Source organism: Ptiloglossa arizonensis, chromosome 7 (assembly GCF_051014685.1).
Source record: "Ptiloglossa arizonensis isolate GNS036 chromosome 7, iyPtiAriz1_principal, whole genome shotgun sequence".
Classification (NCBI taxonomy): domain Eukaryota; kingdom Metazoa; phylum Arthropoda; class Insecta; order Hymenoptera; family Colletidae; genus Ptiloglossa; species Ptiloglossa arizonensis.
Genome location: NC_135054.1, coordinates 2,909,068 through 2,929,419, shown reverse-complemented (window position 1 = coordinate 2,929,419; position 20,352 = coordinate 2,909,068). Strand labels below are relative to the sequence as shown.

General features: G+C 30.4%; 1 protein-coding gene and 1 long non-coding RNA gene across 5 annotated transcripts in view; one reads left to right on the top strand and one right to left on the bottom strand.

The window, feature by feature from the left end:
• Ipk1 (Inositol phosphate kinase 1) overlaps positions 1-20,352 on the top strand; it is a 375,197-nt gene that overhangs the window by 205,262 nt on the left and 149,583 nt on the right. The gene's annotated exons all lie outside the window — the stretch shown is intronic.
• Positions 17,145-19,478, bottom strand: LOC143148931 (uncharacterized). The gene is made up of 3 exons (XR_012992646.1): positions 18,253-19,478; positions 17,614-17,628; positions 17,145-17,411 (listed from the first exon to the last, which is right to left on the bottom strand). It is a non-coding gene; the product is annotated as an uncharacterized LOC143148931 (long non-coding RNA).

The following is a 20,352-nucleotide window of genomic DNA, read 5'->3' as shown; positions in this document are numbered from 1 at the left end:
ACATACTTTGACGAGATACATAAACAGACACGAGAAACACGTTACGTACACTCTCGAATCTGTAGACTAGTAGGTTTACTATTAATTATTATGAATTATAATTATTATGATCTATTACTACATCAATGTATAATTATATTTAGTTTTTAGGTTACTATGTCTATCATTTCCCGCTTGTACATATGCCGTGAGCTCGAAAAAATTAAATCTTTATCAAATGAAATCTATAATTTTTTCGACTGTTTTTGTACAGAGATAATAAAAACAAAAAGGCCTCGTGCTTATGAAATTTCATGAATACAAAACGCCGCTGTCCAGTATTTTGATTTGTCACCGACGCCCTAATTACCACTTCCCTTGTAAAAATTCATGAGCCGATAAGCATATGTTTAGATCTCAAATTTATAACAGCTATAGTGTTAAAGTAGCCATACAAGTTTTCAATATTCATTTTAAATAAAGTAGTAAACTGTAACATTTTTTGCAATGAAAAAAGTCTTCGAATTGTAAATTTAAAGATTATTCAATTTCATAAAGACATAATTTATTATAAATAAATTAATATGAATACTAAGTTTTCTTTGTTCAGAAAGTTCATTATTTACAATACTTTGTGAACAAAAAATATTAAAATAATATTTTATTTGTACTTCATATTTCAGTTTCAGTTTAATTTTTGAATTAAATTTGAACATAACATTGTGTCATTAAAGACTAGTAATGGTAGAATAAAGTAAATGTAAATGATTTAGTGTTTCATATACACTGCAGTCAGTATAATTAAATTAAAATAACAGGACTGATACCAGAGTTTTATAGCTTTCAATTTGAGCGTCTCTTTCTGACTCAAATTGTACAAATTAGAAATACATGAAATCGAAGCTTTTAAGTTCAAAGTAATAAATATTAAACAAGAAATAATAGTATCGCACGAATTACTTGTTATATTTAAGTAAAGTTTAAATTAGGAAATACGTCAATAATTTGATTAGTTTTTACAGTGTCAATTTGCATGGAAATTTACTCACATATTATAATTGTGCTTTTTGTATTAATTTAAAAAATATTTCTTTTTCTATTCTTGCTTATTGAGGCACTTCGATGTGATGCATCGTTTGTTTCCACGTAAAGTCGGCACAGCGTAACATTCTCCTAAAACGAGATACAGAAGAGTTCTGAGAGGATTTAATTATACGGGTAAAGTTGTACGATAAAATTCATATTAATTCTGAATTCGCAATGTAATCCGATAATAAATCAGTATGTACTTGGTGAGAACCAATTAAAGAAATTTATTGCCTTTTGACAACTTTCCGTAGAACTTTTTGCATAAATACAATTTGTAGTTTTAAATTTTATTCGTCTAACAATAACTTAAAATCTTTACCTTAGACTGTATATATTTTTTATTAAACCTGCAAAGTACGAGCGAACATTTCTTTTGATAATATTATAAAAATTCTTTTGAAAATATGAAAATTTTGAATTTGGGTAAAATTTTCGAATCATGAATAAAAGATAGACGATAAGTTTTCTGCCAATTTCTGACTTAATTACTTTGGTTCTGCAAATGCCTACGGTCAATCTATTAGTGCAATTTGTGCGGTGAACGTCTACGAGCGTTCGGTAAATATAAATACTTAATAAATACAACTATGAGAGTTTTGTACACAACGCGTTGTAAATGTTTAGACCTTAGTACCGAAAGGGTTAAGAAGTTTTTAATCGTTGTTATGTTTGAGGTGTAAACGTTTTGGAGTAGAATTCTGCAATAACGGGTTTGATTGTTTATGTTACTCCTCTAGTTTTCAATTTAATCAAAATTTTCAAATGTATCGTTATTTGCAATATTTCACAATTATTATCTACAATTATATTTACTATAAACTATATTTTTATATATACAACAATTTATTAGTTTTTTTAGTAATGATATCAGTGATCAACTTTAGTTTTTCCAAATTGAGTGCAGCACATACAACTCTTAGTTCACATATGTAATTGTGTGTTACATGTGTTAGAGCAGTGTTTCCAAAGTAGACATCTTACAATTCAAAGGGAGCACTAACAAAAATTGTTAATTATTTATACTTGATATTTCAGTATCGTTATAATTGTTGATAAATAAACATTTCTTTCTATTAATATTATGAACATCGAAACAAAATTTAACAATAAATGTTAATATTTTTTTTTTTAGAAGGCGTATCGAACAAATTTTAAAACCACTATATTACTGCTATTTAAAAGGTACAATAATGATTTTAAATAATAATTATTCTGGTTTTTATATTAATTTTAAATTTAAATTAATAAAATTATCAATAATTAAGTTCTTAAACATTTTCGCTAAACACTAGTTACTTTTAAATAATTTTTGTGTGTCACATTTGAATTTTTAATTCAGTATTTTAAAATGGAAACGCAACATGCGTTTTAAACCAAACAAAACTAATGTTAACTGATACGTACAGGACCACCGTATGTGTATGGTTTGCTCTTGTTCAAACTTTCAAAAGTTCACCGTCCATTAGAAGGTCATTAAATGGAAGAAAATAATTTCTGGAATTATATTATATTTATTATAGTAATCGCAAGAATAATGAGTTGTTACTCATTATAACCAAAAAGAAACAAGGATAACTAAATATTTTAATATACTTTACTTTAATAAATATTTTCTTTACTTTAATTCGAATAAAAATTGATTCCCCGTTCACAAATATTTAAATACGTAGCATTTTGGTTTTATTTCTAGTCATAAATTAGAGCCATGTCTAGGCATTTTGATCACTGGGGCAATATTGGAAATCCAGTTCATTGTTTATTTGTATTTGCTATAAACGCATACACGTACACTACAGACAAAAGGTTCACTTGCAATGTAATAGATTTATGTAAGAAACTGTAAGCTTCACCAATTGTAATAAAAAACATGATAAAAATAAGGCATAATAACTAAGGATACTACAAGGCCAGGACATTGAAATATATTATATAGTTCCCATTTCGGTGAAGAAAACGTGACGTTTGACATGCAGCGTATAACGCCCATGGAGTCTACCATGACTTAATACTATAAATAAGCAATTTATGTATTTTATTTTTCATTAATATATGTATTCGTCACGTACACATGTGGCAACATTACAAATCTTTTGCCATTCTTCCTCTAGATTTTTCTAAATAATTACGTGACACTGTATTCCAAGCTTTTTGTAGGTAATTTCATAATTACGTTTTACTCTGTAAACACCTTGTTTTTACTTTTCTGTTCAGATTATCCCACAAATGTTCTATTAAAAACTCTGGCACAATCACAATGTATGTTTAGGATGATTATCTTGATGTAAAATGAAATTGGACATTACGATTCACATGCAGTAAAGAACTTTGTGCCTCTATTAGATAGTCAAGTGTTCTTTTTGTTCAAAATTCCTAGTATATTTTATAAAAAATCTTCTAGTGTATTTCCAGCGAAACATTCCCAAATGATAATTTTACCTGTGTTTAAAATAATATAGTAGGAGTCCAACATTTTTCCATTAATCGTTCTCCTTTTCGGCGATCAACGGACATTTTGTTTCGACGAAGAGCTTCGATATTGGACCACGATGCTGATGTCAATTTTGAATGGTTATCCTCTAGTTTATTTCAATGATCTTTAATTTTGAGTAATCGTTGTAACGTATCAACAGTGGAATGTCACTTTGATTTACGATCTAATACAACATGTTTTCTGCATAATATTCCTAAAACCGACTTTAAAAATGGCGTCGGCAATGTTCTACCGATCCATCTAGCCTTTTCTAGAATCTTCGCTACTTATGTCTCTTTCGACAGATCATTTATGGCTAACCGAAGCATGTGTGCTGTATATACTATATAATATATCTGAATATTTCCGTGCTGTCAGTATCATTTCCATTCTCATATATGATATCTATCGTTTTCAACATATTTGCTGCATTGTCTACAATTATGGATATGTGTTTCACTGAAATATCAAATTTTCGACACATATTTAATATTATATTACATATCTCTTTTAAATATTCGGAAGTATGTCTAGCAAACAATTTCCACAGTTCCAAGCACACCCAATATACGTACTTGAATCTTTTTAATTTGAATAAACTTCACATTAATGCCCAGAAAAGAGCGACCCATATAAGTCTCAGTTTTCATCGATTTTTAAATATATTAATTTTTCGTTTATTTTTTTGTTTATTCTATCCATTGTTAATCATACTTTTACTGCAAAATGCTGTATCATTTAGTAACGAAAATGGTCGTTCGTGAAGGGTGATTAGTTGTATGCACGTGTGAAGCAAATCAACTTCTGTCCCTCTAGAATTCACACAGGATTATTCACCGGAATAATTCTTTTTTTCAGTTTTTTCTATCATTACCAAGGAGAATTCGTTCGTTCAGGTGATTAATATCTAAATGTTTTTTCGAGTAAGTAGAACGAAAAAATAGAAATTACGAATTAAGAACGTAAACAAAGTAAATGTACATACATATCAATATTGTTGCAAAACAATTTCCGATTGTACAGCGCATTCCTATACCGGATATGCAGATTTCAAACTATAGTATATGCGAGCAATGCTGCACTTTTTGCGGTCTCATTATGTTAATAGTATCAAAGAATTATATTTAGTAACTATTAATTAATACTAATTAAATAAATATCGATTAACACAATGATTAATTACTATTACCAATAACTATTGTAAACTATAATTAATTTAACACTTGGTTTAATGTTTAAATAGAATGGTTCTTAGATGGAAACACTACTTTCATTTTGTCTTCTAATGAAACGTTTACAGCTCTAGAATATACATAGATGTATGTAATTAAAAGTATCTCTGATTATATGAAATCCTGTTCCATGTTATTCGTTTATTTATAGGTTTCTTATCACAAAGCTGTTCTCTCGATCGCCGATCTTTCGAAAAGATCTAAAATGAAAGACGAAATTCTAAAATGAATAACGATATATGTGCGTCTGTATAGAATCGAAATAGAACCGTTGTAGAACCGATATACAGTACTGTCTCGTTATAGGTTACCATTCGTGTTTTATTGTAAGTAGTCTTTCCATCTTCTCTACTGCTTTTGTAATTGCCACGGTAAGTGAGCGAGAGGGCAAAAGACACAACTTTGATAACTAATCGTAATATTGTGACGATCTTTAAATTTCATTAAAAACGATATTCTAATTTCATATCCTATTTTCTCCTGTAATTATAATTCCGTGAATGGATTGCTCATTGTCAGCTATTCTAAAAACCACGTCTGGAGCAGTTTTCCAAAATCCAAAATTTTTCCCAATCCTCAAAACCGCGCGTCCTTTTTTTCATTTTAATTCATGGACTCCTTAAGAAGCTGTGCAGTAAAAGGAGTTTGTGAATTAAAATTAAAAAAAAAAAAGAAGGACGTGTAGTTTTGAGGATTTAGAAAACCGTCTTCAGGTGTAGTTTTTAGAAGAGCTAATATAATAAGTTATTATATTAGTTTGGAAAGTCTTGAAAATAGAAAATGAAATTGGAATACTGTCTTCATTCAATGCCAATAGAGGCTGTTTAACGAAATTCAAAGATCTTGAAAATAGAAAATGAAATTGGAATACTGTCTTCATTCAATGCCAATAGAGGCTGTTTAACGAAATTCAAAGATCTTGAAAATAGAAAATGAAATTGGAATAGTCTTCATTCAATGCCAATAGAGGCTGTTTAACGAAAATCAAAGATCGTCACGATGTAACGTTAGTTATCAAAGCCGTTAGAGACTCGTACGAACTTTATGGTTTGCCGCTGTCATGTACCGTGTCGATTATTCGCAATCTGTCACACTTGCTGCGACAAAGAACAGAAGAACTGCAAAATAGAAGACTGTTTCATTGTAAGTTGTGCCTGTCCCCCAACTGGACGACCTACAAGGAGACAATACTGTAACCTCGATTCTCTAGAACTGGACCGAAACCGATACAAGGCAAAATCCATATTTTTCGTAACTGTTCTAAAATTATTTCTGTTCTTCACAACTGTTTTGGTCGGAACCGAAATATAACAATTTAAAACAGTTATTTTCAAAACCCTACAATTTGTCAAGGTTGTACATACAAACCATGCAGCAATGTCTGAATGGATATTCGTTTAATATCCTTTGTATTTGTGATTTGTATAGATTATTGACTCCCGTATTAGAAATTGCAAAATATCAATGATAATATAATACATATGTATATTAGTTATACATATTTCTTTCTCTTTCTTTCAATCATAATGCATTTATTCCAGTAACACAGAGATTTACGATATTTTTGATTGGTAAATTTGAAAACACAATTGTTACTTTTAAAAAAATTTCATTCTCTCGTAAACACAATTATTACTTTCAAAATGATTTTTCCAAACGAATCATTCAAGTGATATCTTAAAATTAAAATAACGTGTTATTTGAAATAGTATTTCAAAAGTGGCTGGGTCTGGCGCGAAATACGAATACTTTCCACAAAACGATTATCGAGTGTAATTAAAGGTTTCGCGCGTCTCTTTGCTTTCCAATTGTCTATACTCCAACTGTATCCGTACAAACGTGACTGTTGTACCGACAGCTAGTTTTTTCTCATCCGCTTTAGCGTGCGAACTTGAACACGATGGTCCGTTATCAGACCACTCGTCTACGTAAAGATCACGATGGATGCGTGGTGACAGGTAAATCGAGAATTGCTGTGAAATTAACGGGCATTACTTGGCTGGCCGGCTAATCGTCGATGGCCGATAATCGAGCGGCTAAACTGGTTACGCGGGAACGATACGTATTGCCATGACCGATGGTAACTACAGCTGAGAGAAAGGGTATCGAGTGCTACCACGAGAATTCGATATGCCATTTTTCCAGTGGAAGTCGAGCTTTCAAGTTGAAGACCAACCTCGATTCGCGTCGAAAGGAGACTGCGTCGAGTGATCGACGCTCGGATATTAAACGTATCTAGGCGAAAAAAATGCGTTCTTGCCGACGACTCGATAACCGGTCTTTCCGTTCGTATTATCAGTAAGAAAAATCCATGTAGGAGTGTCGATAGAGGTATTTCCATAACGATGCAATTAATATCTTATAAGTTTAAAAAAGAACAAGACAGAAGTTTATTTTTAAAACAGGAAAATATAGACAAGGCTAAAATTAATTCTTCAAATAAATGCAGGAAAAAGGTGTTTCTGATATTCGGATTAAAATTGTTGTTAACTTTTTACATTTTCAGTCTCGAGTAATGCAACCCGATTTACTCTTTCCATTTTCACCATTGTTAACTAGACTTGAGTAATTAAATCAAAGACGATTGTCTTCGGTAAGTCCAAGTGTACGCATTTTTGCAAAAAAATTATTTGGTATAAAATTATATAACGAATAAGACAAATGACACTTTGATCAATTTCTAAACGAAGCGTCCAATTCTCTTGGAACAATAACTATTTCGCTCAAAAAAAAAATATTGGTTGCTGGCTCAGGTAATAGTAAAAATTAGCAAATAATTCTCGTCATTTAATTATGTTGTTTGAAGTAAATATAGCAATTTAAATTGTACATGACCTAAAAATTTCGGCAAATGGGGTATGTAAAGCGAATATTATTTATTCATCGTATGTACTTTTTAACATTACAAGTTTTTACATAACAATATTTGATTACAATACGTGATACTCACGGTAAGTGAGTATATTTATTGGAATTACAAGGTTTCTATTTCACGAATTGACTTTTTTTTAATTTCTGATCAAAGTCGAGAAAGAGAGAAAGAGAGAGATTATTCGTATAATTTTTAGCGACGCGTGTGTATCTTCATAAGAACATTATTAATGGTTTGGTGATGTTTTCTCGATGAACACGAGGCGGAGGATACACACTATCTGATGCAGAATATTTTTAGTTATACGTCATTCGAATAATTTCTGAAAGACGACCCTGATTTCCGAAATTATAAATAATTAAAAGTAGTTGTAAAATGGTTGTGTTCGAATTCAGTTTTTTCAAGAGGAATCCCACCAATCCATTCTTAACACAAATATGACAATACAATGACAAATATATAAATTTCAATTTTTATTAGTGGATGAAAGTCGATACCACGTAGGTAGGTATTTTACTGCTCATACTCAAGATCCATTATTTTAGTGATAATTACGCTTAAGAAAATATACTGTAAATAATTCCTTCAATTTTTCAACATAAAACATACTTCATTTTATCTCTGAACAAATGAGTTTTAACCGTAACAAACATAGTTGAATACTCTCAAACAGAAAAAGTTTTTTAACTGTCGTTTCATTTTTCAAACGGGATATTTAAATGTGTTTAAAAACAGTGCACCCATTTACACTCTATAAAGTGGTCATTTTTCGAAAATTGCGAAAATGATATATTTTTCGATCGTAATTGATATATTTATGTTTCTTATTTACTTACATTAATTTATCATTTCGATCGTTCAAACAAGAAAGATAAGAACACTAATGAATCTATTGTAAGAAAAATTCGTTAATTATTTTTGACGCATTACGAATGAATTGTGACTTAACATAAGTAATGGTACTCTCATTTATAGTTGAATATCATTTAATTTAATGATTCGTGATTTAAATATTTCATTACTATTAAAGAGATGCTATGTGATTAAACTTCCTCATTAGCGACATCGTTTCGTCTATCGATCACTTGGTTTTATTTTCTATTTCAAGTGTTAAACAAATGAATCAAACGAATGAAACAGTCACGGTTAAAAATAAAACTATTTCGTGTATCGATTTATTTATTATTTGATTTATTCTCAAATTCGTTATTAACGATACATGTTGCACAGTTACACCGTTATGCCAAAAGAAAAAATTATATCGCAAAAAGACAATCTCCATTACGGCGTTACTTAAACTCTCTCCGGGATCAATCTGTTGAATCGATTACTGCTTATCTCACTTTTTACAATCACCCGCTATATTAGAATTTATGGGCAACATTAGAGAGGTGAAGTCAAAAGTGTTGATCAGTTGGTACCGATAACATCGGACGATCCATCAACGCGAACAATTTGAATAATTTTGTACAATTTTATGCAGAAATCACGCGCACGTTCGTCCAAATAAGATTTCTGTTTGTGCGAAGGAGTTTAAACGATATTTGCTCGGAAACGAGAAGTTCACCGAGCGTGACACTGTTTTCACAGAAGCGAATGCACGAGAGAGCCGGAGGTTAAACCAGAACGGCGTGAACTACAAGATCGATTTGATAGGAACGACGAACGTCTCGAGAACCGATCGTTTTTTCCTTCGATCGACTTGAAATTAATTTACGACGGAAGGGGTTACATTCCATCGGCAAGAAGGAAAAATGCACGGTTCAACAACCCGTTCTCCTCGAGCGTTGTTAAGGTTTCTCGGTTCGGGCCATGATGATGTGGGACAAATACGAGACGTTACTGTGAAGAGGAGAGGGTCTGCAGCGTGCGAAATGACGGCGAATTATTGTGCCGAGGAGGAAAAGGAGCCACAAAGGATGAAAGGGCGAAGAAAGTGGGAGAGAGACAAGGAGGAGGAGAAGGAGGAGAAGGAGGAGAAGGAGGAGAAGGCGACCGATAGTTGTCGTAAGGGTCAGCGTCGGTTGTTGCCCTGGCCCCTTAACGTTGCTTGGCCTGCTCGGTTACTGCTCCTCCTCCTCCACCTCCTCCTCCTTCCCCCTCCCCCTCTATCGCTTTAGAATCGCGATTCTGTTCAACATCAACACACCACCACGATTCCTTCACCTCCTCCTTTCTCTTTGTTGCAACTCCACCTCTCTGTGTGTCATCCTTACCTTTCGTCGTTATTAAAATGTTGTCCATCTTCGAAGGTACGCGATGGGCTATCTATGGTTGCTACCGGGAATGATTATTCTTGCCGTTACAGGAAAGAGAGACGGGAACGAAATTAATGATCGAGTATCGATGGAAGTCACATTATGTTTCTTATGTAGCGGGCCAGTGTCGATTTAGGGAGCAATACAAATTAATATCTCGTCGATGAGAACCATAATATTGAACATTAACGCGTTAAACGTGACGGTGGTCCCTGAGGGCCGGTGGTCCAATGTTACAACGATTCTCTAAAGCCCTTACGAGATATGAACTCTGATACTTGTAAACTTTTAAATAGAATCGGTCTCGTTGGTAATATTATAAAATAGCAAACACAGCGACAAATTATCGAGTGTTTTAACTTTTTACACTATGGTTCGAACAAATATTAGGGACATCATTAAGTGTAGAGAACTGGCATGGCATTTAATTCGTTAACGGTTAATTTTATGGAGACACACATAGATGTGTATTGTAAATTCGTTCCTTTAACTCTGCAGAGGTATATGATCCTAATAGATATAGGTCATGGTCCTAAAAATTACTTAATGCAATCTTATTCGCGAAAGGAGCACCGCACACCGTTCAGTCTTTCACCACTATCATCAATTGTGCAAGACAAGGATAGTTTGGAAAGAGACTAACGTCATGTTACTCACTCCCACTACTACATACTATCGCGTTTCACGTTTCCAATGCATATATTGAGAAACAAATGAAAAAGAGCGAGCATTGTCTGTACGTTAGTATTCGAGGCTTTAACTATTATTAATGTTTAGATATTTTCATATCCAAGGCTTATGGCAGGCCATTAAAGATACCAAGCGCAATCTAACGTGAGTTTCATGCAACAGAGAACTGCAATTTAATTATTTTGACTAAAAATTATAATTAGACCGATTAAGTCTTCAAATTCTTAACTAGAGAATTATTTATACTTTTAGGTTATTCAAAACGTTCAATTGTAAAAAATTTATTAATTTCCAATCATAAAATGAATAAAAATAAAAGTATTTTTGTTATATTTTGATACCTTTGATGTCATTTGCTAAAATTTGAGTAACTGTCCATTAGAATATTTAGTATGATAGGAATAAGGAACCAAAAATTCTGTATGTTAGTATTCGACGCTTTAACTGTTATTAATGTTTAACTATTTTCATATCCAAGGCTTATGGCAGGCCATTAAAGATACCAAGCGCAATCTAACGTGAGTTTCATGCAACAGAGAACTGCAATTTAATTATTTTGACTAAAAATTATAATTAGACCGATTAAGTCTTTAAATTCTTAACTAGAGAATTATTTATACTTTTAGGTTATTCAAAACGTTCAATTGTAAAAAATTTATTAATTTCCAACCATAAAATGAATAAAAATAAAAGTATTTTTGTTATATTTTGGTACCTTTGATGTCATTTGCTAAAATTTGAGTAACTGTCCATTAGAATATTTAGTATGATAGGAATAAGGAACCAAAAATTCTGTATGTTAGTATTCGACGCTTTAACTGTTATTAATGTTTAACTATTTTCATATCCAAGGCTTATGGCAGGCCATTAAAGATACGAAGCGCAATCTAACGTGAGTTTCATGCAACAGAGAACTGCAATTTAATTATTTTGACTAAAAATTATAATTAGACCGATTAAGTCTTCAAATTCTTAACTAGAGAATTATTTATACTTTTAGGTTATTCAAAACGTTCAATTGTAAAAAATTTATTAATTTCCAACCATAAAATGAATAAAAATAAAAGTATTTTTGTTATATTTTGGTACCTTTGATGTCATTTGCTAAAATTTGAGTAACTGTCCATTAGAATATTTAGTATGATAGGAATAAGGAACCAAAAATTCTGTATGTTAGTATTCGACGCTTTAACTGTTATTAATGTTCAACTATTTTCATATCCAAAGCTTATGGCAGGCTTATTCACAAAAAGGGTCCCGCGTACCGTTTAATCTCCCACCACTGTCATCATTTGTAAGAGACAAGGATAGTTTAGAAAGAGAAACAAATGAAAAAAATCGAGCAATAACCGTATTGGGCGCGTGTCAATGGTTAACGATTTTGTATCAAGATAATGGAGGTGAAGTGGGAGCTCTCTAAGCTCCGAACTTTATCTTGTGCGGGTCTTGCATAAAGAGACGCAGTGCATCTCGAAGATTCGATAATCCAAAATCTATGTTGCAAAAAAACTCACACGAAACACGTTAGATTTTAATAAAATTAATACAATTTAGAATTAATTCCCTTGATTTGTAATTATTGAAAGAAAAATAAAAAGAGAACAAACGTATTTCAAATAATGTTTAACACAAATTGGTCGGAATCCTCGATCGATAGATTTGTAAAACGACTGTGATGTAACATTCATCGCAAATAATAATATTATAATTAAGACAAAAACTTCTTGCAACATTTATAAAAATATCCCGAGTGATAAACGTACAGAGATTTAATGTATCGTGTAATAGTTTAAAAAGACATAAACTTAAGACGTTAACTTTCGTAAAACTTTTCTTCATCATTTAGGTTTTCCATAATTTATACTTTTAACTCGATACCTTTATTACGACTTAATAGATTGAACATTTTTGCAGAAGTCATACTGTGAAACACCTATTGGATTTCTACATAGCGTTATTCGTATTTGAACGGCATACCTTTAAAATTGATATAACAGTAATTGAAACATTAGTGTCGGTATGTCCTGTCTGTATGATATAGCAGTCAACGTGTTAATGGTGGTTAAACACTGATGGTTTATTGTCCAATATATGTATATAATCTGGCATTTATTGGACGCCTGAATCTTTTTTAATTGTTAAAGGTCATTCCACGCCAAATCGAATTCACATTTGTAGTCAATGCCAGAGATTTTGTTTAAACTAGAATATGTTGCAGTTCATATAAAAATAAGAGGTGTTTAAGTCATTATTTTGTTGTTTTTGAAATTATTTAAAAAATACAAATCCTTAAAATTGACAATTTTCTCCGACTTTTAAAAAATTTGTCTTTGCAAAATAATTTTTATTTTTACAACTATAAAAACATGAACTTTGATTTTTTGTTTATTTTAATTGTAAAAACTTGTTTCTTTTCACTAATTTTCTATTCTATTTGTAAAGTTACGTTTGTAAAACAAAATTATTAAATACAATTTTATTTTCAAAATAATTTGAAATAATTTGAAAAAATACTTTCATATATTGTGTTCTCTTCTCTTTCGATGGTAGAAAGAGAACAGGGGCCCATAAAATTAAATCGATGATTTAGGTAAGGTGCAAAGTGCATTTTTAAATTTTATCTATCGCAATAGCGATTTTTGGGTGATTTCAGAATGCTATCCTTTCGCAACTCTGCATAGTAAAATGCCTCTTGATGATTTTGATGTAGTTGAAGTATTAGAAAACTCGTGGTGATTTCGCTTGTTTTGCTTTTGTGCTGAAAATGATAAATATTTTTAGTTTGTAGCTAACTTAAATTGAATCAAGGCATTAATCTGAACTACATTATAATAAATATATAGTAAGATTACTGTTATAATTTTTACTCATCTTCGAATAAAATCTGTTTCACGTTTCGATTATAAATAAATAGAAATTTCTTAAGAAATGAGATATGTAATATGATTAACTAAATATAGGTGTTTATTCTTTCAGAAAACAAACGAAACCTTTGTTTGGGCCAAATGGACTTGAATAGTACTTAAGCAGCAAATTTGCGTTCCTTGTACAAGATAATATCAAATCCATTTTTCCTTATACAATACATTCTTCAAATGTCAATAAAAATCGCTAAAAATTTTGTGTATTTTGTTAAAAAAGTTTTGTATGCTAAAGATAAACTTATTCCGAATACTAAGAGTTAAAACAACAAAAACACTTAAAGGCAGTGGAAGTTTCTATAGTTTTGTGTCGACTTTCTGCGAAAATATTTATACTATGATATCCATATGCTTTTATCATTAACAATAATTCTATCCTTTTCTAAATCGATGAGACTCGCCACCTTCTTTCCGGTTTTTATCGAGCAATGACTATACTTAAACTGCAATCACGATATATAAATAATACCTTTTAAACTTTTATGAGAATCTTGGAAAAATTACAGTTACAATGCAATTGGTCGATTACATTAACCATAGGACCGTTTCTAGTACAAAGGACCTTACCCCAAACATCGAGTCCATTATTGGCTCGTTCTGAGTATAATGTTAAAAATCATAACTTAAATTCTGTCTATATTCACATAGGCTGCAATATAATTTTCAATTGGAACAAAATTCTCGACATCGAGTACAAAGTGATCGATTTGACGCATTATAAATTATATTTCGAAATTTCTTTTTTTATATTTTTTTAAAGTTGTAGTATAAAAATTTCAATAAACTATGTACCGTGAGTCAAAATTCGTGGTACAAACGAGGCCAGAGAGATTCTATGATTCAATATAGGAGGAAAGTATAGAATAAAAAAATTGAACGGATGTTACGTTTTCGAGAAAAATGCATTTGAAAATGAATCTGGTACACATCCACCTTATTGATGAGTGGCATTGCGGATTACACGTCAGGCACTGTTTTCTGTCAATACTTATCTATTAATGCGTTCGTGGTTTACAGGGGAATCTGTAACGTTAGTGAACGCGGACTAGATTGATTTTCAAATACATTTTTCTTGAAAATAAAGTATCCAATGTAATTTTATTATTCTTTGTACTCTATAAACGAAGATTAACTTTACTTAAGAATCATTTATGAAGAAATGTGAAGAATAATAGAAGAATAATATAAGATGAAACGTGATAAAAAGAATCTTAATTCTATATGTAATAACACATTATGAAATACTCGGGAGTTTTCTTTTAGTGAAAATCAGATACACCCAGTTACAGTAAAATATGAAAAATAATCTTAACTACACCTGGCTGTACTTCACTTTCATTAAAAGAAACTCGTGCATATTTCATGCGTTGTTGTACAGTATATAAAATTAAAATTCTTTGTAACACTTTTCTCCTGATATATTTATTGTTAAGGAATTTATGTAATTCCTTAATAGGTTATAGAATTGCACCGAAGAGGGCCAACATAATACGATAATCGAAAGCTATAAGATAAATAAAGATATACTGGTTAACTTTAATTAATTTTAATTTAACTTGCAATGCCTATATCTGTAATACTATTTACACTGTACCTATAGTTTTCATTATATGTTTATGAAAGTATTATCAATGGATTGTCGAGTATTTCCTGATGAAAATGAGTCTAAACACGATCTTATTAAAAGTGATTCTTCTTATAGATAATTAAAAATAATCCGTATAGGGTTATATTTGAATTTATCTTTATTGAGAAAACTTCATCAATTCAATGGTAATATTGTCACAAAGATATGTAAAATATATAAATATATTTGTTATAATAAATAGATTTATGCAATTAATAGATTGATGTAATAAATAGATTTATGTAATAAATAGATTTGTGTAATAAATAGATTTATGTAATAAATAGATTTATATAATAAATAGATTGATGTAATAAATAGATCTATGTAGTAAATACATTTATTTAGTAAATAGATGATAATAAATAAATTTTTATTAATGGATATCTTATCGTTCTTGCTTAGGAGTAAATATAAAAAGTGGTGAAGATTATTCTGTTATATGAATCCGATGAAAAAATTGTCACTTATAAGCAGGAATTACTGCATTCTATATTATTTTTTCTTAATAAAATTTTAGAATCAATTGAAATCTTAAACGATGAAATATTGCATTATTCTATGAAAAATTGTCAGGATTTGTGTTTGATAATTGTCATTACATTACTCTCATTTCCTAAATATGCTTACATCGTATTCATTGTATGATAATTTCTGATTTTATGTGATAAAATATGGATTGTCAAGTTATTTGAAAGCAGAATAGACATGTTTTCTTTTACATAATTTTATTTCAATTTCGTTTCGTTTTCTCCAAGAAAAATGACTTGTCACCGTTTTGTGGCCATCGGAAAGTTAAAATTTCATATAAAATCTAGTTATTTTCAAAACTAAAGAAAGCGGTTGATCGATCAATCTTAATCTTTCAAAGTGGATTGTTATTCTTCATTATTGAAAAAGTTGTTTGTGAAAGTTGAAGTGATAGAACTTTTCATAATAAAAACAAATAGGCAAAAGATAATAAAAAGATCACGTGGTCGTAAAGTACATAATAGGTTGTTCAATAAGTTTTGTCATTTGATGAAACTTATTAAACAACCTATTATAATAGAACTGGCGGTGTGTTTGATATGTTTACGCTATATAAGAATAAACAACGAAAAGGATGATTTCGTTACTTAAATTCGGTGTAAAAATGATCACTCGAAAGCAAAAATTACTGTTCCTTGTTCTTGTCTCGGAGTCATCTATATAAAGACAATCGTGCCGAAGTTTAATCTTGAGTCTGTAACAAATTCTCCGATAATGCCGTACCTTTTTCACGCGTGAATATCTCGCTTACATTTTATTCTAGAATATATGAATCACTTTATACATCATTCAGATTAGGTCAGATTCATCTAGATTATTCATGGAAGCGAAGCAGCTTCCCCTACTCTGCTTTCGCTACTATGGAATATTTTATAGTTGTTTAAACGTTACGAATAAATTATAAAATTGCATTTCGGAATTCAAATATTATTATTCAAATAAGAAAGTATTTACATACTTGCACTATTTGAATAATGCGGAAAGAAGAAACATATTAGTTTTTTTACCAAAATAGAAACGTCTTATGATATCTTAAATGAAAATTGAGTTTAAAAAGAGACGATGAACTTAAACGACTTGATTTACAGTTCGTGACGCACTATTCGAGCACTAGAAATAATTCGATACTTGGTCGGTGAACAAAATATTCGAATAGTCCTATATTCGAATTTTATTCGCCGAATATATGAATCACTAAAGTGTTCGAGTATACAAATACAGAAACGTTGGACAAATAGTTCCAGCTTTGGTTCAAACTATTCTGTCCATACTACCATATACACACGGAAGCCGTGAGGTTTCATATTGATATAATAGAATGAGATTGGGGACTCGCTATACAATATCAATTGAGAGTCGAAACATACTTCGTGTTGTATGCGCATCCGTGATCAAATTTAGTATAGACAGTATCATTTAAACTGAACGAACACAAACAATAGTTTATGAAGGTTTGTATTTACTTAGCTTATATAAATAACATATAAACGAAATATGGCGTGTAAAGGAAGACAAACTCGCGCGAGAAGCCCTATCACACGAATAACACTAAATAATTTAGGTAGTCTTTCTTTCTGTTTGTTCACTGTAGTTGACTGCATCCCTTTAAGATGTGCCCGTTTTCCTTGTCTACTACGTTGTATCTCTATCTAGTCGTCTTTAGCTACTGTCATTTTCATGTATGTACTCTTTTTTCTTTTCATTTGACCCTGTCCTCATTTTTCCACCGTTGCGTTGCTTACCTAGTAGAGAATAACATATTTTTAGACAAGATAGTTCTCTGAGGGGTTTTGCTAGGTTAATTAAAAAGGCATTTTGATTAATTTTGAACTGCGCGTTGAAAAGTTTCGGCATTTGTATTAACAAGTATGTACCTCAAACATCATTAACTTAATTATTTACTGATTTAAAACGAAATCTGTTGAAACGTGAACGTGCTCTTACCTGTAAATTTGCAAACTTTGAACGAGTTTGCGAAAATTAACAAAGAATTACTAGTATGAACGATCAAATAGAGCAGTGAAGTTTTCATCAGAATATACCTAATTAACTAACATATGTACAAGAGGATATTGAGCCACAATTAATTTTAACCATGACAGATAATACGATTGTAATTTAATCTTAGGTGTTCCATCCTAAAAATGTTACACATATGGCAATAATCCTAAAGAAATGAACAATTAAATCTAAATTATTAATAAAAAAGGGAAGTTGTTGAATATTTCAATGGGAATTATCAAATTACACAATTTTTATTCATTTATTTCTTAGTTACTAAAACTTTCAAAACCGATAGAATTACAACACAAAGTCTATAAAGATGCGAATGTACAAACTATTAATAAAAAACGTCTTTTTATGAAAGTTTTTCTTTTGTTCCAATGTTAATGCATTTACTCAATTGTCTTAAAGCGATTTGTAATTTCTTTCATTGAAAGAAATATTTCCAGAATCCATCTATAATTTTTACGAATACAGTTTCTTATAAATGTAGTCTGCAGTAACTTGAATTGTTGTGGATATTTTTTTAAAAAGAGCTTCAAAATTTAATTAAGTGTCGTGGTCTGTAGTAATACCTACTTTCTCTTTGCTTCGTTCTCGCATTCAACGCACTTTGTCCAACACAACCTTTTATTGACTCTTCTTCTCTCATCACAAAGTGCTTTTAACATGTTCCCTCTGGCGTGACTCATCAATGAATCAAACTTCAACTTGTTAAGTATTTGTACGGTTACGACGATTTAACATTATTTTTACCAATCATAAACTGCAGCCGTACGAAATAGAAAGATTTGTACATTTTTATATTGATATTAGAATTTTAATAAAGAAAGATCATAAGGAAACAAAGCATAGGAACACTTTTGCACACTTTTTATATAGTACGTATTTATTGAATTGAAAACCTCGATATTTATGGTAAATACTTTACCACAATTTTCTGTCACTGTTTTATAAACAAAAAACCACTAGCTTTAGTTTCATAATACAATCTAACTCAGGCCTGGCGTTCAGATTATTATAATAGATAGCCTTGGTAGAATCAACTTTCTTTTCTTTTTCTTATTTATATATACATATGCATATATTTAGAATTGCATCATTCATTTACGATTATTAACGAATTATCTTGGTTTTATTAAAACTATTCGAGAAGATAAAGAATTTTATATTCTTAAGAAATTCAATGCTTCTCTGATTATTTTTCAATAGCTCCATTATGTTTCGATTCTAACAGAGAATCCATTTTTGTTTTCCAAATCTCTTCTACTCGATTAATATGTTAAACTATTAGTCTGTTATGTTTGTTTTTGTTGTTTTCAGTTGTTTTCAATTAATGTTAATGCGTTTTACTGTAATTTGACTATTGCTTTTCTGTTTTGGACATTGAGGACTCTAAGTACGTATATTCGGTTCTGTTTCTTCTTTTTGTGTAAATTTCATATTTACTTTACTTTTAATTGAACTGAAAAATGTTTAATTCACTTCTAAAGTAAAAATAAGGTTACGGAATTATTTTATTCATTGTTTCAGTGATTCAGATATTTAAATTTATATTGCCTTTGTTGGTCACTAGTAGATATTTTTAACGATTGATCAGTTACTATAGAATTGATGCTTTTCCAACTTTATCTGCTATATCATTTCCGATGTAAGATTTTGTTTCTTGTTACTTATACTCGGAAGTGACATATCGTGCAATCTGTAAGAATGTTTAAATCTATCGATACTATACTAATATTGATCTATGATTATACATCAATACTAATATATGACATCATAGTGTTCAATTATCGTGAACTGAAACATAGTGTTATATGATTAATATTGTATAAAATCACTTGATTGAAATATAACTTTGTTTCATTGGTATTTAAAATAATTAAAAAGAAATGAATTTTTCCTTCAGAAAATCAAGTCAAATTAATTATACGTAAATCATGTTCTGAAGGTGATTCTAGATGGTAAATATATTTAAAGAGAGCGACGACGAAAGTGTGTAGGTTTCGACTTGCCGAAACTAGCACGAACTGGTGGCGTCAATCAACTTCCGTTCAATCTGGATTTTGATCTCTCACTTATATAAGGTTAGTACTTTCTACCCCACTTCGTTAACTTGTACACGAAGTTTAAATAATTTTAAACCGTCGAGTACGTAAACCTCATAATTTGTATCCAGCTTTTCCAACGGTACTATAAAGCAGTTATCGCAGAATAATCGAATGTATTTCTGAAAAACGAAAATGTACCAGTGTGAAACATAGAAAGATACTGATTATACTATAGAATTTTATAGAATTATAAATTCTATAATTAGTTGATTATAGAATTTACCTTCGGGTATTAACCATTACAATTTTGTGTTTATAATTACTATTTTGGTTAAATAAACTTTCGGTAATAAATTTATTCATATCCTTTCATAGATGCAAATAAAGAAGGAAATATTATAGCATTTTATTGTATATGGTTTAAACGAGTTTATTTAATTAATATAAATATTTCTTTCGACTCTTAATTTTTGTCTTACACTGGATGTTAAAGCTGATTGTTAACAATGATCGAAATAAATGGTAATCGTTCGAATTGAATCGGGAAACTCTACATCTATACGAGAGCAAAGCGACGGGAATATTTTTTTATAAAAGCTTGATAAAAAAATATATTAAAAAGTGCTCG